Consider the following 20059-nt stretch of genomic DNA (forward strand, 5'->3'; position numbering starts at 1 on the left):
TTCCTAGTGCTCATAGAGATCCTCACCCTGCTAGCAACCACCCAGGTAATCACTTCATGGTCACTCACACCAACTGGAGGATGATTTGACACCTCATTATTTATTTATTTATTTATTATTATGTAACACCTCCAGGAAGTCCAAAGACTCATCGAGGGAGGGTATCTACTCTATATCTGTCTCCACCAACCGCAACTACCTTTATCATCTACACGAACGCCATCTATCGCTGACTACCACCACTAGTATTTTCACAGACAATTACAAAATCCATACCCACGGTGGGATTCGAACCTGCAGTTTGGCTGAAGAGCGGACACGCTAACCACTCGGCCAAACAGGCCGCTTATTTATGATAGCATCCTCTGATGAGATGATCAAATCCAAGATCCTCAATCCTTGTCTTCTGTTACATACTGCCTGAGGTAGTTGTCCCTCAAAAACTAGAGAAACTTGTTTTTTTTACTTCTAGTTGCTATCTCATCATCCCACTCTATATTGCCATAATTAAAAGTGTCCATAATGATACCCTTTTCTTAATTGCTTGTCTAATTTGATTATACATTTCATGGTCACTACCACCCACATTGCAAGATCTATAACAACATCCAACTAAGTATTTCATTCTATTCACCTCTATCTCACTCCATACTGCCTAAAAACCACTGGCACTATTTCCCTCTTGCATCTCTACTTTGCATGGTCATAACTCTATCATCAATAGCACTCCTCCTTTCAGGTTATTTCCTATATTATTTATGTAATATAGGAAATAAACTGTAATAAATAGTAATAATAAGGTGATAAATCTTTTTACTACTTGTATATGGGGAAAATATATGATTCTTCATTAATTCAACTTTGGTGCTTATCATACTCATCAAATTCTACCTCAACAACTGAAAATTCAGGATAAAAATAAACAAAATCAGATCCACAGAAGGAAGAAGCATGGCAGGAGTTTCCCCAAGGCTCTCTACTGTTCTCCATCTATATGGTAGATCTTCCTAAAATGCTCCAAACCATCACTGCTCTCTATGCTGATATAAAATTATCATATCTAGATCACTTCATCTAGAACTAGTAGCCAAAAAACTCCAAATCATAGTGTAAACTCAAAAAGTAGTTTAGCAGATGGTGAATCTCCATCAACCTGGAAAATAGCTTCTCAGTCCTCTTTACCAGACAAAAGACAAACCCAATTTAGCAGAGGTTTGCTGGATATAGATTTTTTGAACATGTGCACAGCTTCAGAAAACCCATACCCTGCTAACTTCTGTAGAATACCTAAAAGTACAACTAGATAAAGGCTTGCATTTCAGGATGCACATGGATTTCATTAGCACGAAAGTCTACCAAACTACTGCCCAACTCTATCCCCACCTCCTAAAATAGTCCCCTAAACATCAATAATAAGATTCTACTCCACAAAACAGTGATTTATGGATACACCACTGAAAGGGATATCAAGAAGCTTCAGACAACACAAAATAAAGCCTGAGCATGGCACTCAATGCCTGGGGTTTCAGGAACTTCCAGTTGCATCGAGATGCCAATTCACTCCTTAAAAACTACCACCAAAATATTTTATTTTTTTAAATTTTTTTTTTTTTTACAACTACCAATAACCATCCCAACCTACTAATCCATCAAGCTGCCAACTACAGTCCTGGAGACATCTCAAAATACAGAAGACCAAAATCCATTTCTATTAGACACAACACCAGTAATCCCCTCACCTCTGCTCACCTGCTAGCAGAAGTGAAGGGATTAAGAGTCAAGGACCAAGTCCACCTGCCAAAGAAGTTAACAGTTAACTTTGGTATCTTCTGGGTCTAGTTCCCATGTCTGTCTGTGTTCACTGGATATCTACAAATGCCGTATGGTCACTCCAATGCTCGATGATGTTCCACACTAGGCCTCGCCATGTAGTCCTGTTGTTTGCCCTTCTGGCAGCTTCAACTCTCTGAAGATCAGTCACTCCACACATGCCATCCTTTAAAGATCTCCATCTCCAAATGAAAAAGCCCACATACAGATTCCTCTTATCACAATGAGAATTAAATGAATGTCTTTTCCAGTTGAAGGGTGCGATGTCCATCATTCTTCCAACTATGCCATGGAGGCACTACAGAAAAATCCTCAAGCCAGAGTTGAACCAGTGATCTATGGATAGATATTGGAAGTTTTTCCAATTGGTTATACTATAAATTAATGATGCTAAGAAATTATATTCTTGTTTTAATCCTTTGTAAGCAAACAAAGTTTGCACCTGAAGCAGTGGCAGATGGTGAAAATTTTAAGTGGAGATGCTACATATACAAAAAAAAAAAACTTTTTTTTTCCTAATTTGTAACAAATTTATTAATAAATAAATTTACATATTAAAAAATTGCTTTATTAAAAATATTTCATCCTCACCACGAACAAACACCAATAATAAAAGTTTTGTATCAATAGCAATGACAAGCGCAAGCGATTATCGGCGTTAGATCGCATTGCATTTGTTTCATGTAAAGATAATTGAAAAAATATAATTCTTTTCATATTTTCAACAGTGACACTCATCGTAATTCAGCTTTGTATCTATAATAAATAAATAATTATATGTTATTTTAACAAAATAAAATAAGATTTACAAAAAAGAGTTCACCACGAACACGCACCAAGAATAAATGTTTCATATTGGGCAGTGACTGCAACAACATATGATACACTGCCCAAGTGGCAGCGTATCTAATGACGTAACATGCAATGACAAGCCCAAACGAATATCGGCATTAGATCGCTGTGCATTTGTTTCGTGTAACGATAATTGAAAAAATATAATTCTTTTCATATTTTCAACAGTGACACTCGTCGAAATTCAGCCTTGTATCTATTAAATAATTATATGTTATTTTAACAAAATAAAATTAAATTAAAAAAAAAATAGTTCACCACGAACATGCACCAATAATACATGTTTCATATTACAGAAATAACACACGGAAGCATATGATACACTGCCCAAACGGCAGTGTATCTAATGACTTAACGTGCAATGACAAGTGCAAACAAATATCGGCATTAGGTTGCAGTGCATTTGTTTCGTAATCTAAAGCATTAATTGAACAATTCCAATTATTAACTATTCAATCAATGTCAAAACATAAGCTGTAACCTTTAACATGTTGTATTGCATTTATATAATGTTGTAAGCATTGTCATTATTTATAAACACAAACAAAATTTAATTATTTCATTTTTTCCTTTGGGGTGCTGCAGTGTCGCAGTGCTTATGTACGAGCTGCCACTGACCTGAAGTAACTTCAGGACTGAGCAACTTCAATTTATACATGCCTGCAAGGATATGTGCTTTGCATTATGGGATACTAAGGCAAGTGATGTGAAGTCATTAGCCTCTATATATGAATTGTTCAGTCCTGAAGTTACTTCAGGTGCAAAATCTTTGTTTGCTTACACATGGATAAAGGATTAAACCAAGAATATAAATTCATGGCACCTTTAATTTACAGTGATCTATGGTTACCAGCGTTACATATTTTACAGTGCATCATTCCAAAATGAGCTACCAATGGTTATTTAAGCATTAAAATGATAAGCAAAGAAAGCAATGAAGCTCATTTACAAATTGAAATGATATGATGCAATTTATTTTTCCACTGATTAAATACCCACGGTATCTCACCTTTTGAGAAACAAGTCAGCTCTGCTATTTTCAAATTCATGGCTCCAGCCAGACAGGTACCACAATAAACCCTTTATCAAACTCCATAAAATCTTTTGTTTTACCATTGTGATCAATACTATTGACAATTACTGATAAACAGCAATCCCAAATAGTTGCATAGAACACATGGTGACGCACATGACAAGTATTTCACATATACACTGCATAATTAACGTTTACATATATCTGCATAAATGTTTCTAATTCAACAGCCAGTATGTGTAGCAGTCACCGGTCCACATATGAAGTGCCGCAGTTGCGAAACCAAAATTTCCGAAAGGAAAAAAGGTATATTGTGTGAATTCTGTTGCAACTGGCTACATACTTCCTGCGCAAAAATAGACGAATCAGCGCTCAAGCTTTTTATCGAACTGAACCAGCCATTTTCTGTTTGATATGCCTTCCTTCTGTTAAACAGCTGCTGAACCTAGACAAACGAGTTGAAAATCTCGAACAACACCTTAATAACACGATCGATACTTTCTCGTCCAAAATCCAAAAGTTGAAAACAAAGCTCTAACAAACTCCGTGATTTAATCGCCTCAAAGGTACATGCGTCACTCAAGGTCAAAAACTGGAGACTCAACGCCTTTATTCTGAACTATCCAGAGGAAAACGGTAAATCCTTAAAAGAAGAAGTTAGCAAACTAGCAGGTGAATGCAACTTCGATCTCAGGAACATCATCAAATGTCATCGCTTTGGTCCCATAAACAAAAGAAAAGATGGAACGAACTTTCCATGTCTCGTAAGATCTGTGATACACCGACAAACACTTCCAAATTAATAACGGTAATAAATAGCAAGCTAAAGGACAGTTGCCCCCAATCATGTGTATGTACTCGACCTGACTTAACTTTTGAACAAAGACTCCAACTCCGAAGACAGCTAGAAGAAAACACCAAAAATGGAGACAGCAGCTGGACCATAGACTACAAACAAACTAGTGCAAAAACCAAGTGACGCCACTAGTAGCCACCAAGGAGGCCAGTATGCAGGCACTGCATAGGGAACGTGCAAGACCCTTGCGGTCAAAGCCATACCCCACAGACTCTTGCATATCCACTACACCAACATCCGTGGTCTCAACTCCAACCTTAATAGCGTTCACTATCATCTACAGTCAACCAAACCCCACCTACTCTTCTTAACAGAAACTCAAATTTCACCTTCCCCTGGCACCATCCATCTCAATCATCCAAACTATTCACTATTTAACTCTTTTTTGACCCAAGGGTGGTGTGTCATATATCTGCTCTGACATACCCTGCCAGAGAGCACCTAACCTAGAATCGCCCAACTTTGACCTCTTTGGCTAAAAATATCCCTCCCCACTCAGCAAAATTCATCTGCTGTCTCTATCGCTCTCCCATTACCACCAACCATTCCGAGCTCTTTAATTTCCTCTCCTCAAAAGTTGATTTCCTCCAGTTCCATAGTGAAATCATTCTCCTAGGTGATTTTAATGTCCATAACACCAACTGACTTTCATCTTCCAGTTGTAGAGATCCTGCAGGCAGAGACGCTGAAATATATGCCATCACCAACGACCTTACACGAATAGTTCAGAAGCCGACCAGAATACCAGATAACCCAAATACCCTAGATCTCTTCCTTACCAATGACCCTTCCAAATATACAGTGAAAGTAGTGAATCCCCTGGGTAATTCTGACCACAACCTAGTGCTCATCTCCTGCCCCATGCAACAACACTTACACAGTCACACCTGCACAAGAGTAGTCTGGCATTATAACAGTGCCAAATGGGACAGCCTCCAAGATTACTACTTCATTCCCATGGTTGGACTATTGTTTGCAGTCTTCCAATCCAAACATATGCACCGAACACATCACCAAAGTAATCCTCATTGGCATGATAACATACATTCCCCACACCACTCTGAACTGCTGTCCCCTATCCAAACCCTGGTTCTCCAAGATGTGTCAAGGCTGTACTAATGAAAAACCAGGCATACCACAACTGGCTCAAATTAAGAGCTCCATCCTCCTTCAGTGACTATACTGAAGTCCGAAACAGATGCAAAAAAATTATCAATGATTCCAAAACAGAATTTGAACGGGCAAAAAGCAAGAAACTTTCAGCCTGTCCAAGCGACAGTCATGCCTTCTGGTCATTGCCAAAGCAATTGGTCGCAACTTTTGCCCTACACTACTCCTACCCCTATCATACCCAGATGGCTCAATTGCAACATCACCCACAGAAAAAGCTAATCTCCTGGCTTCACACTTTGCCTGCAATGCACGCATAACCGACAATGGCAAATGTCCCCCAGTCATTCCAGCTGCCCAACATACAATGCCCCCTGCATCCTTTGGCCAGAAAGAGATCATAAACATGTTGTCAAAATTAGACAAAAAAATCCCCTGGCCCTGATGGCATTCCTACAATTATCCTGAAGGTCTGTGCAGCAGAACTGAATTCTATCCTTGCCATTTGTACACACTATATTACTCCACTAGTGTGTGTGTGTGTGTGTGTGTGTGTGTGTGTGTGTGTGTGTGTACAGGGTGTTCGGGATAAATTTGACAGTTTCGTAAGGAAAAAGAAAATCTTCTTTGTATCTATTAAATTTAATGAATTGACAAAAAAAATTACAGGCAGAGTTAATTACAATACTATCAACAAGATTTACTCAAAATAACCACCATTAGCATCGATCACAGCTTCAATTCTGCTTCGGAACCTCGAACAAGCTGATGCTACAGTCTCCCTGGGAAGGGCCGCAAAAACTGTTTTAATTTTATCCATTAACTGGGCTTTTGTATTACTGGAAGTGCGATTGGTGTCTTTTTCAACTGCGCCCCATACAAAATAATCCATGGGGTTAAGGTCTGGGGAGTTTGGAGGCCAAACATTTGGACTGGTGAAGTCGTAGAAATTTTCAGACAACCATTTTTGACTTTTCCCAGAGGTGTGGCAAGGGGCCGAATCCTGCTGCCATACATACGGCCTACCATTGGCTACCCTTGTTATCCAGGGCTTGACTACAGTTAGCAACTCCACGAACAAAGCCCGAATTCCAATGCCAGGGTTCTTCAACACCTGTTCCTGCAGATTTGCGAGGAATTCTGCTGTACGAACGCAATCAGATCGTCTGCTAGGGATCTTTCTTCTTGCTACATCCTCGTAGTCACCATTGCAAGTCTCTAGTTGATGCCTGATTGTTTTTACTGTATTCAGGGAGCATTGGGCAGCAGTCGTAATATCCTTATTTTGATGGCGGGCACGAATCATCATGATACAAGTTATTCTCTTCCATGATTCAGGTGGGTTCCAGCTATCCATCCTTTCTGACATCTTGTATATGAATGAAGAAGGGTCCAAACTTTTAAATGAAGAGAAGTGTGTGTTAATACATGTAACTTACGGAAAAATATAATTAATTATAAATATGTCAAATTTATCCCGAACACCCTGTATATATCCCAAAGCCTGGAAATTGGCCTATATTCAACTCATTCCCAAAAAGGGAGACAAATCGCTCCATCTAACTACTGCCCTTTCTCACTCACCTCAATCCTATCTAAAGTAATGAAGAAAACCATCAATTCTCAACTACTACTCTACCTTGAAGGTACCCAGCTATTAAGCGACGACCAGTGCGGATTCCGCCTATGAGAGCAGGTCACCTGTTGATTGGCATTGGCAGAATCCGAACCCATCTCTGAACATATACCATGGAAAAATTTGGTGAATCCCAAGTAGTTACACTCAATATCTCTAAAGCCTTTGACTGGGTCTGGCACAAAGGCTTACTAAGCAAACTTTCATCATTTGGACTGTCTCAGGACTTCTGCAGATGGATTGCCAACTTCCTGTCTGGACACACACTATGTGTAATGGTAGATGACTCCCTATCCTCCCACTATCCAACTAATGCTGGGGTCCCACAAGGTTCAGTTCTCTCACCGACACCCTCTTCCTTCTATACATCAATGACCTACTTCAGTTGACCTCCAACCCAACACGGTTTTGTAGATGATAGCACATTGCACTCCTCCCTTTCATTTGATAAACATTACCCTACACAACTCGCTTCAACCCACAGAACATCAACCACAACTTCCCTTAATGCAGACCTTCAAAACATCCTCTGATGGGACTCAGATAACCTCGTCAACTTCAACGCTAGTAAAACCCAGTTCTGTCTTATTTCCCACAAAAAAGAACCATTTTCCCCCCAGTATTATATTTGATAACACTCAAATCCCCAGACAAGATGAAATTTCTCTTCTCGGAATTACCATGACATCAGGCCTCTTCTGGCATAAACACATCACAACCATTGCATCTTCAGCTTCCAAAAAATTAGGCTTTCTCTTTCGCTGAAGACGTTACTTCACTTCAAAACAGCTGTTAACCTAATACAAATAGTAAATCAGACCAGCTATCGAATACTGTTCTCACATTTGGAGTGGGGCTCCTAAAAGCTCAAAATGCTTGACTCAATACAGAGGAGAGCAATTAGACTGATAAATGATCCATCTCTTACTGACTCACTCCCCCTACTTTCACATAGACATTTAGTCTCTGCAATTTGTATATTCTACAAATATTTTCATGGAAAATGCTCACTGAAACAACATCAATAATTCCCCCACTCTGTACTAAACCCATTGGAACATGTACAGCCACCTCCCAACATCCTTTCACAGTACACCTTGAAACCCACAGAACAAGTTTCTTTTCCTCCTACTTCATCCCTGCTACTGCTGTACTGTGGAACAGTCTTCTCCCTGAGGTATTTCCCAAGGAACAATATACAGGCTTTCAAATTGAATGTTAACAAGTTCCTCCTTTCCCATCCTATATACGGTACTAAAGTACTATAGGCTGATGGGCCCAACATAAAAAAAAAACAAAACATGGCCTGCTGGAATTCAGTCCTAAGGATGATCAACTAAGAGGTTTATCATTTCATGTATATAAAGCTGGATGTAGAGGATGGTAGCTCAAACATTTATGCAAACTGATTTAAGAAGTAAAAAAGAATGATTATGATGAAAGATTTCAATTAAAGAAATAGTGACTGGAAGGAGGATGCATTGGGAATCAAGGAAAGTGCATTTCTTAAGTTTGAGGAATAACTATCTCAGATATATGATAGGAATTGAATGTTTCCAATGTCATTATATCATTCCAACTGACTGTGAATGAGGTGTTAATTCTGCCTACAAGTGATGAGAGATCATGAGGTTGTACTCTGGGAGGAGAATGGGAATGTGAAGTTTCAGTGAATAAAGCATATATCTGAACTAAAAAGCAATGATAAACATTCTGAAGACAAATAGAAGTGCCATGAGAGGAACTAGAAGAGAAAAAGATCAATATTTCTTGGGGTTGAGAAGGAGAGACAGTTAATAGCATTTTGAAAGTGACAACTCCAGTACATGCTAAGAGTACAAAGAGAAAGAATAAGTGAAAAACAGAATATAAAATTAAGCAAACATTATGGAAAAAGATGTCATGGAGGATGCATAAGTTTGGAGGTAGTGGCCATTTGGAATTATGGCCAAAGCCACTAAGGCTATGAGAGAAGTGTACATCCATCTATGAAATGTGCAACAGACTGACCAGTATTCCATTTTGTTGGATGAAAATCTCAAACTGGAAGGCAATGGTTACTCACATAATAAGTATAAAACACAAACTAAGAAAGTGACAAATATGATCACCCTCCCCACACACATCCTTGGGAAACCTCTTTCATTATGTAGAGAAGAAAATTTTAATATTACTTGGGTAGATAAGTATTGATGTTATTAATCTACATCTTGTCAGGATGCTTTATTCTGGATTAAGTGGCTTTTCAAATCCTAAAGAATGAAAACCATCAATGAGGGGGGGGTGAGGAACGTGATGTGTTACATAAATATGACGTTAATAATATAACTTGGCTAAATAACATACATGTATACGTGTGTGTGTGTGTGTGTGTGTGTGTGTGTGTGTGTAAATAACACACACAAACGCATGCACCATGTTTTAAGATACTGTTTCAATGAGGATTTTAAGTGAATGAAAATAGGGTAAAACGGCACAAAACAGAAGTTTGTTTCTGAGATGTAGTTGTGCTGAAAAGGTTAGTTGGGACAAAAATATAGACAATGGTCTGCACAGGTCTGTTAATGGAATGTTACATTCAGAAGGTCACTTTACAAATGAGATCATTAAACCAAATAACTGGGAGGAGACTTCCACATAGCCTTCTAAGGAATATGGAGAACCAAACCTGGCCCTCAGTCCTAATGTTCTATGTTCTATTCTCGACTTCCCCATTACGTAAGCATTACATACTAAACAAACAAGGATATAGTGACAATTTGGGACTTAATTGACCAAACTGGATATCTTAAACCAAATCAAAATGATACAAGAACTAAAGATGAAATTCCATGCCAGCTAGGGTATCAACTGGTTAAGGAAAGTCCCATACTGTTTATGGAAGAATAGTAAAAGGTTAGCTACTGAAACAAACTCCAACTGAGCATCAGCAGAATTCAGGCAGGCACCATCAAGAAAAAAAGAAGCAGACTTAGCAGAAATACCAAGCAAAGAGGACAAAAAACAAGTTCTTCTAAATAACCATCACAAGATGTTATATACAGCAATAAAGATCAAGGAAAGAAAGGAGTAACTATAGTATTCAACAATAAACTCCAAGATAATCTACTTAAATAGCAGACATTTTAAGTAGAGTGATGTGGGCTAACATCCAAATGGAGAATCAGACAATGAGGCTTATTTGTATCTATAAGTCCACAGAAGGTTCCATTAAGAAGAATTTAAGTCATTAAAGAAGGCAGCAGTTCCTAATCTCGGATGCAAAGTTCAGTGGTCTGTCATGGCCAAGTAACTAGGCATCTTTGAAACCTGATTAAATGTTCTAATGAGGCAATTAATCCATCTGCATTGCGTATGATGGCTGTCAATTGCTTCTGGCCTGTTTGCCTGCTTTGGGGTATGAAAACCCCAAGTTTTCAAGAGAAAAAATCCAAACCACCTCTAGATGAATGAACCTATTGAAAAACCTTGATAAAGGTGCTTCTCATCCTAGAAGAGATTTGAAACCAAAGGACATTATCGAAACTGACTGAGCAACAGAGATTCTGAAATTAATACCAGACACACAGAAATGTTTAGGGAAAATATGAAGAAAAAAGCAAAGCTCATAATAATGATAACTACCTACTGGATTTCTGCTCAAGACATGCCATTACTAACAACATTTTCCAACATGAAGATGTGCACAATTTATGCACAACTTGTGTTTTCTCCATGTGCGCAAATTCACATAGAGTCAAAGACAAGAAAAGTGTCACAATGTTATTGCTGACAGTGATATATTCATGCTGGTTCAGGACACAGGAGTATACCTGAGATTTAAAATAGGAAGTGATCACTATTTACTTTTGGGTAGAATAAAAATATATTGAAAAGAAACATTGCAAAAAAAGTTTCAAAATGAATCAGTCAAGCAGCTTTCAGGGGAGAACTATTGACTTAAATACACAAATATTACTCAAGAAAAAATGAAAACAAACCATGGAGACCCAATGATAAACTGAAGAAAATCTTGATTGATGCAGCCAGAGAATCATGTGGTGAAGTGATGCAAGAATGGAATAATCATCACAGACCCAGGAAGATAAAGTTGCAGATAAAAAAAATAAAAAATATAAAAAAAGAAGTAAAAGTTTCTAGTGAATAAGTCAACATGTGCTTTGTGAGTGAAAGAAAGAAAATAAATACAGACAAATGTGTAAAAGTGGCAAAAGAAAACTCACAGGAAGACTGGTAATCAAGACAGTGACAAAATGTTCTGGAGACTACTGAAAAAGTTTAAAAATAAAAAAAAAGAGTAATGTAAATTGATAAAAATTTGACAAGAATACAGAAAATAAAAAAAAATTGTAGATATCTGGAGTAATTACTTTGAAAGAAAATTGAAACAAGAAGAGCAAATAATGATAAAAAAATATTAATGAATGTGGTGGAAGTGAAGTTACAGAACCAGGGAAACTAGAGTTATTAAGGGGGGGAGGAAGTAAATTTGCAGATTTTAGGGAGACAGTTGAGTGTGTGAATGTGTGTGTAATATGCTCAAGCGAGTAGGAATGACCAAGAATCAGAATGGAATAGTTAGTATAAGGCATCAAAATACGGATGGGACAAATCGACTTTTACAATTCATGTATACAAATGCCAGAAGTATTGGGAAGGGGGGGGGGATTTTTGGTCTTGGTTGGCACTTCCAGACCACAGGTTATTGGCATTAGTGAAACATGGCTGACAGAAGATGACACAACTAGTGAGACTGAATTGAATGTGAAGGGTTTGGTGTGTTCAGGAGTGACAGAGAGAATAAAATGGGGAGAGGAGTGTTATTGATGATAGCTGATGAGCTACAACCAAGAAGAATAGAAGTGGAACTGCAGGATAAAGAAAAGAGCATATTTGAGGCTATTTGGTGTGTGAGATTGAAATTAGCAGAACTAAATATACAGTTGGGTGCTGCTATAGACCAGGTGGCAGAATAGATGGTGGAGATAGTATGCATAAGCAAATAGAAGAAATGAGTGGAAGGAGGGTAATTATTATGGGAAATTTCAACTATGGTAACACTGATTGGAAGGAGGAGAGGACACATGGGAGAAAGGAACTGGATTTTATGCAGTTATTAAGGGATAACTATCTGCGACAGCATGTAATGGAAAACACTAGGGGTCAGAGAGTGATTGACCTGGTAACTGAATCTGAGAATTTGACTGTAACGAATATGACCACGTTGCCACCAATTGGTGAGAGTGATCATAGGGTCTTGACTTGGGAGGTGGCTAATGGTGTGGATTTTATAATTAAGATGGGGTACATGTGGAATTATCAGGCTTGTAAGTATGGCAAGCTTAGGAGATTGATTGGTTTAGTACCATGGCATGTACAACTGCAAGGGCTAGAAGTTGACAGTGCATGGTAGGCGTAAAGAAGTGTTTGCATGAAGCAATGGCTGACTGTATACCTAGAGTCCGAATAATAAATCAAGTAGGGGTTAAATGGATGAATAACACCATTAAGCTTGAGCTGCAAAAAAAAGAAACAACTAGGGGGGGAATTTAAGGAGAAAGGTGACCTACAGGCACATGAACGGTATAAAGCGCAGGCCAGAAGGGTAACGAGTGTGGTAAGAAAAGCAAAAAAGGATTATGAAAGAACATTGGCCATGCAGGCTAAAGAGAATCCTAAACAGTTTTTTCGATATGTTGCAAGTAAAAGAAAAAATATATATGGCAGAATGATTTTAGAGAATGCTGATGGTAGAGAGGTAACCGAATCAGCTGATATAGTTGAATTACTGAGCGAGCATTTTGCAAGAATATATCTTCCAGGTGGTGACATTGCAGAAATGAATGAACCAATAGATTATACGGGAATTGTGGTGAATGAAGTGGAGGTGAGTAATGTCTTGCAAAACCTCAATGTCAATACATCTGTGGGATTGGATGGTACACCAGCTCGTGTCGTATGTGAATCACCTAAAGAATTGTCAGTACCCTTGACCATTTTGTTTAATTTGAGTATTGGGTCTGGGTTAGTCCCGAGGGAGTGGAAAGAGGGGGAAAATAGTTCCACTGCATAAAGGAGGTTCCAAGATTGCTTTGTAAATTACCGACCGATTAGCATATTAGGAATCGTTGTCAAGGTTTTGGAGAAATTAGTCAAGAGAAGAATACAGGACTGGATAGATGAAAATGGGATACTGTATGGGGGACAACATGGTTTTGTGAAGGGTAGATCATGCCTCAGTAACTTGCTCACGTTTTATAACACAGTGACGGCTGAATTGGATAAGGGTATGGGTTTACAGTGATTCTACTGGACCTTGCCAAGGACTTTGACAGGATACCACATGTTATTCTAATCAGTAAACTGGAGCAGAGGGGGATGGATATAGGGTTTGCGATATGGATAGGAGGCTGGTTGATGCAGAGATACCAGAGAGTGGTTTATTCAGGAGTGGAGCCCAAAAGACGGCTTGTGACTAGTGGTTTGCCGCAGGGTTCTGTTCTTGGACCACTACTTTTCAATTTGTTCATTAACAACATAGGAAAGGATCTGAGAGGAAGTGTTCAGTTGTTTGCTGATGATGCAAAGTTGGGTAGAGCAATTGTGAGTGCACAGGATGTCAAAATTTTGCAGGATGATTTGGATAGTTTGGAGGACTGGGCTACGGAAAATGGTTGTCAATTTAATGTGGCAAAGCGTAAGGTTATGCATTTTGGAGTGAAAAGATTAGCAGCAGTATATCGCATTGGTGGAACCGTACTCCAGGAGATTGATGAGGCCAGGGATTTGGGAGTGTTGGTGGATAGGGAGGTGAATTTTAGGGGGCACATTGTAAAAGTGGCCAAAACAGCTCATCAAATCACTTGGTTGCTGAAAAATACTTTAACAAGCAGAGACAAACAAGTTATTATTCCTCTATATCGAGCCTTGATAAGACCCCATCTAGACTATTGTGTCCAGATATAGGCACCAGGGTTTCTTCTTGATGGGGAGGAGGTGGAAAGGATCCAGAGACGAGTGACCAAGATGATAGCAGGTCTGTGGAATGAACCTTATGAGAACAGGTTGAAGATTTGTGGGTTGCAAAAATTGGTTGATAGGCAGAAACGGGATGATATGATTGAGACATTCAAATTACTGAAGGGTTTCTATAGGATTAATCCAGAAGATATTTTTGAGAATAGGATTGGTGGTGGGAGGACTAGGGGCCATACATGGAATCTGGGCAAGAGTGTGGTTAGCAGGGGTGTTAGAACTAGGTTTTTTACTTGGAGAGTGGTGAATAAGTGGAATAAGCTGCCAGAGTCTGTTGTGGGTGCTATGACCGTGAATGAGTTGAAGGCGAGGTATGATAGATACTGTGTGAATGTCGAATAGTTGCTCTTGACATGATGTTAGGGCCTCTCTCGACGAGTCTGTCTCATCGAGGGAGGCCCTAACATCATGTTAGGTTATTAGTATTATTATTATCATATTAGTATTATTATTATTATCTCGTGCAACTCCTTGGAGTTGCCCGAGATAATAATAATAATAATAATACTATTCAAGAGGAATGCAATGAGGAATTTTATTATTCAATACCTGAGGTAGAAAAAAAAGGCCATCCAAAACCTGAAATGTTGAAAGACAAAAGAAATAAACAATATTCCACCATAAATGTTCAAATATATAATAAAAAAGTGTTAGTTGTTGCATTGCATAATTCAGGACTGGTCAGGGGGTCGAATTCCTGATAACTGGAGCTGAGTACTTATAGTATTGGTCTTTAAAGGGGTAATAAAATAATATGAGAATTACAGAGGAATATCCTTACTGAATATTCCAGGTAAGATTTATGCATGCATACTTGAGAAGATAAGAGAGAGATTAAGAAACACTGTGGAAGGAAAACTTAAGAACAAGCTGAATTCATACTGTCAAGATCAGATTTTCACTTTCAAATAGTTCAGAAATCATGGGAATAGAACAAGAATCAGTATTTAAGTTTTGTACATCTTCAAAGGTATATAAAATGTAGAGAAAGTTCAAAATGCAGCAATCATATTGTGCAGAATAATAATAATAATAATATTATTATATGACACCTACAGAGAGTCCAAGGACTCATCACTGGAGGGCACTCTACTTCACTACATACATTTCAGTCTCCACTACTACTACTTAATTCTCTTACTACGACACTATTGCTTCAACACAATCTACTGCCCAATAACACAAATTTTTTTGTCTGTAAACTGCATGTGTTCTGAAGGCTGATTTGCTTGTACATGGGTTGAAAAACCTGAGTTTCCAGGAGAAAAAACACCCTGCTACCTCATCTTCAGTTCAAAAAGCCCATATAAAGATTCCTCTCATCACAACGAGAATCAAAACTCAGGACTTTTCCAACTGAAGGGCAGTATAACATTCCACTGTTCTTTCAATTGCACTATGGAGGCTCCATTTACTATATCAAGTACCACGATCTAAATTTAAGTTGTAAGGCAGTCAGAATTAAAGAAAGTACAAGAAGATAGTCTGATGTAAATGCATGAGAAATGGATACATGCTATCTCCACTGTTATTTATCATTATATGGATCACATTATGAAGGAAAATATATCTATAATAAGTTTAGTTTAATCCTTTATCTAAGTGTGAGCAAACAAAGTTTGTGCCTGAAAGTATCTTCAGGACCAGGGTAAGGTAGTACAACTCTGGGCACCTTTGCAACGAGTTGCACTACCTCACCCTGGTCCTGAAGATACTTTCAGGCACAAACTTTGTTTGCTCACACTTGGATAAAGGATTAAACTAAACTTATTATACACTGAACTAGCTATTTACAAGCATGTTTAAGTCAATGTTAAACTTATGGATCTAAGAGCAGGGTTAGAAATAAAACACTTGATCAAAGACTGGAAATCACATATTCTGGGAAAAATTAGATGACCAAATAGCATCAATGGATTTTGACACTGATGGCATCAATTTACTATCCTTTTGTAAAACATATTTCTGATATGTTCCCTCAAGTGGTATATACAAGATATGATAATAATAATGTGATCACTTCACATAATACTAACTTCCTACCAACTGTTTTTCTCTAAATTAGTCTGTTATCAGCCAGGACACCAATAATGTCAGTTTATCATCAATAGTTCTCAGGAAGGAACCTAACACTGGAAGCATTCAGGAGTGTGTATGCAGAACAGGACAAAACAGGCGTTTAATGCTAAAATGGCAGGAAAGAGATCCAGAGAAAGACCAAGATGCAAGTAGAGTGACAAATAGCAGACTAATTTGGCAGGAAGTAATAATGTGATCACTTCATGTAATACTATCATAATATTCTGTGCATATCTTGAAGTACATATATCAGGAACATGTTATTCCTGAAATATATATATATATATATATATATATATATCAGGAACATGGGAATGTCATTCCCATCACTTGTTATCTTCCTTATGTTTTAAACAATTCCCAGAAAAGAAAGCCAACAAATGCCACAGGAGTCTGTTCTTCGAGTTACTACCAGAAGTTACATGTTAACATTATGGGTAGTTTGAAAGGGATATTCAGCTATCCTATTCAGTTTGAATAATCTGTGAAAAGGTAATAGGGTTACAGCTCAATACTGCTAAGTACAAGGTTTTAACTTGGAAAGAAGAGGTGAAATGCTGTAAACTTCACAGGCAGAGAAGACAGGAGATCTGGGGATATTAAAGAGGGAGCTGAGTAGTTACTTCAGATTATGCCAAAGCAAATAAGGTTATGGCAAGAGAAAGTGTAGCATGAAAAAAAAGCTATTACTGCCATATGAGATCTGCTAACTTATCTTTAGTGAAAAGCAGTCATATATGATACTGTGATGGTTCTGGTGTCTGTCCAACCAAAGAGAATTATTGTTAACTACCTAACAGGGAGATGAAATTCAGGAAACACTATAATGCTGTTCATCAAAACTAGCATTAGTTCTCTACTTTCTCCTCTACCTATATTCAATGCAATTTGCCATTCAATTCCCAAACTAAAAGAGCAAAATAACTTTTCTTCATCTTTGTTCATTCCTTCCATTGCTATCCTTTGGAACAACCTCCTTTCATATGCTTTCATAGAGATTGAGCTTTTTTGAAAAAAAAAGCTCAATCTCTATGACACTTCAAATTCAATATGCTTATTCTTTCTAAGGTGGGTATACTCTGCATGATAACTGCATGTGCTCTTTGACTGTTTTGTAGGGCAGAGGAGAGAACCTGAGCTGCTTGAGATAGAAAAAATTGCCATTTTCATGTGAGAGCAACTTTATAAAGCCTTTTCAACTTGCATTGAAAAGGCTTTATAAAGTTTCTCAAATTCTAGGCAGTTATCAAACCTTGGTCATTACAATGGGTACTAGTTCATCTTCTATCTGCACCACAGGCAAAACAAGATGAGAAGAACAAGATGCTATTATTGGAAACGGTATTAGTGTGGTGGAGAGCTAGAGAGTAAAAAAACTGATTATGCTTCCTAGTGGTCAGCAAGTGGAATGCAATGCAGATTGTGATGAAGCAGAAGTGTACGACATGATGGATACAAAAGCTAATGAAGATCTTACAGTGATTCTTAAAATTCAATGGAAGTTTAATCATGTTAAGAATTATTGTTATTCTTAACAGTACAAGGATATTATACGAATGATATATAAATAAATAAATCATAAAATACCGTTTGATAATGATAAAATAACCCAACTTAATTTTTAACTTAAAAATCAAAGGGCAGCTTTAGCTGATTATATTTTACAAAAACATAAGGATATAAGTTTGTACACATATTGTATCGCGACCAAAACATATGCTATAAACAAACTGAGCTTACCTCTTATTTTTTATACCGATTTCAAATTATCCGAATAAAAGTAACTTCTGACCTTTCTTTTCTATATGCTAAATACTCTAAATTGTAGCGTAAACAACTATCCGTGTATCACTCGTACTAAAAACCGAGTGATATATATCATTCACTGAGTAACGCGCAACTTGTTTCATGATGCTTGTGCAATATCCGAGAACCGATAAAAGATGATAACGTTCGTAAATCAATATTTTCCGTGTTACTTCTTTTTTTTTTAAAAAAAAAATCGACTACATAGTGTAATAAGCTTTCTAGAAGTGCTATTCAGAAATGAATATGTAATACTTATAAAAATCTCCAAGTGAAAATGCGAGAAGGACATTTTTACTACTCAATCAATTTGCATAATTGGATCTGGCGAATTTCATTAACGCCTGGCACCTGCTTTTGTTAGGTGCGAGAAGTGATAAGATCGCTATGTCCAACTTATACAAAACAATATGAAAATTAAGTCTTTCCCCCAACCCCGTAAACAAAAGGCGGATGTACGAACACCTATCACAAACAATAGTTTAACTAGTTATTTATGAAAAATCAGGTGCATTTATCCAAAAAAAAAAAACTGTCAAATCTCAGCAGTTGTCTGTCATATTCTCTTGCCAAGATGCCTATTCAAATTATTCATAGACTTGGGCTAGATATCTGGTCCAAGTTTATGGATGGCTAAGGGTGGGAATGGCTTCCTTTTTTATTTTTAATATACACATTCTATGACATCAATCAAGAAGAAAGGGGATTTCTTTGAAATAGCGCGAAAAGTAATTTCGTCCCTTTCATAAAATATACATACCTAACACCACTCATGAAAGGGACACTAATATAACCCCTATTGAAAACAGTACTTTTTAAAGCCATTTCCAATAAGTAGGCTAGTGGTCTCATACTGGGTAATGAAAATCATGTGCCACCTAAAGACACATATATGTGAAGTTTTGGTTGCTGATATCAATGCCTTTAATTGTCCATATTTATGAATACGTATTCATAAGTATCTATGCTACGGGGGGGGGGGTTAACCTTTTCTATGTTGTAAAGTGGAGATGCATATTGCTATGAAGCTAATTTATTATTATTAAGAGAGACCTCCAAGGTTCAGAGACTCATCAAGGGAGGCCACATACACCAGCTATCATACTTATTCTTGAATTCATTCACACTGCTTGCATTCGCAACATCCAAAGGCAATCCATTCCAATCACACACCACCCTCTGAGAGAAAAATCTAGCCCTCACACCCTTTTTGGCAGCATTAATTCCCAGCTTCCAAGGATGTCCTCTCGTCGTTTCCCCACCCTCCATAATTGAAAAATTCCATCAATTGAAATCCTGTATGACCCTTTCAGAAGTTTGTAAGTCTCAATCATATCACCCCTCTTTCTCTTGTTTGCTAGTGTCTGCAATCTACAAATTCTCAATTTGTCTTCATAATCAGTGTTCCAAAATCCTGATATCAAGTTTAACACTCTCCTTTGTACTCTGCCTCCAATATATCAGAATCACAACAAAAAGCAGAAGACCAGAACTGTGCACAATGGTCCAAGTGAGGTCTTATCAAGGCTTGAAGAGGCAAAATAACATGCTTATCTTTACATGTGAACGTTCGTTTCAGCATTGCAATTATCTTTTGAATTTTATTTGCAATCTTTGTCACATGGCCCATGAACTTCAACTTCCTATCTATTAAAACTCCAAGATCCCTAGCCTCACCAGTTTCTTCAAGTATAATCCCACCAATATAATATGACATTGGATATCTAATCACCCCGAAGTGCATGAGTTTATGTTACTGACATTGAACTGACCCATTTTCCTATGCCCATAATTGCAGCCAATTCAAATCATTCTGCAAGTT

At 37.7% G+C, this 20059-nt stretch overlaps 1 protein-coding gene across 5 annotated transcripts in view; it reads right to left on the reverse strand.

Annotated features, from left to right (window-relative positions):
* Nucleotides 1-18663, reverse strand: part of LOC150100368 (tRNA endonuclease ANKZF1-like) — a 197498-nt gene extending 178835 nt beyond the window's left edge. For 2 of the 5 annotated variants that reach the window (XM_090402733.1, XM_090402735.1), the window contains exon 1: nucleotides 18172-18661. The gene's annotated coding sequence lies outside the window, so the exon portion shown is untranslated. Of the gene's footprint in view, nucleotides 1-18171 lie in introns of all 5 variants that reach the window. The other 3 variants (XM_090402737.1, XM_090402736.1, XM_090402734.1) reach the window with 2 other exon arrangements.
* Nucleotides 18664-20059: the final 1396 nt, after the last annotated feature.

Source organism: Typopeltis vanoorti, chromosome 13 (genome assembly GCF_054136105.1).
Source record: "Typopeltis vanoorti isolate ZY-2024b chromosome 13, IOZ_Tvanoo_1.0, whole genome shotgun sequence".
NCBI lineage: Eukaryota > Metazoa > Arthropoda > Arachnida > Uropygi > Thelyphonidae > Typopeltis > Typopeltis vanoorti.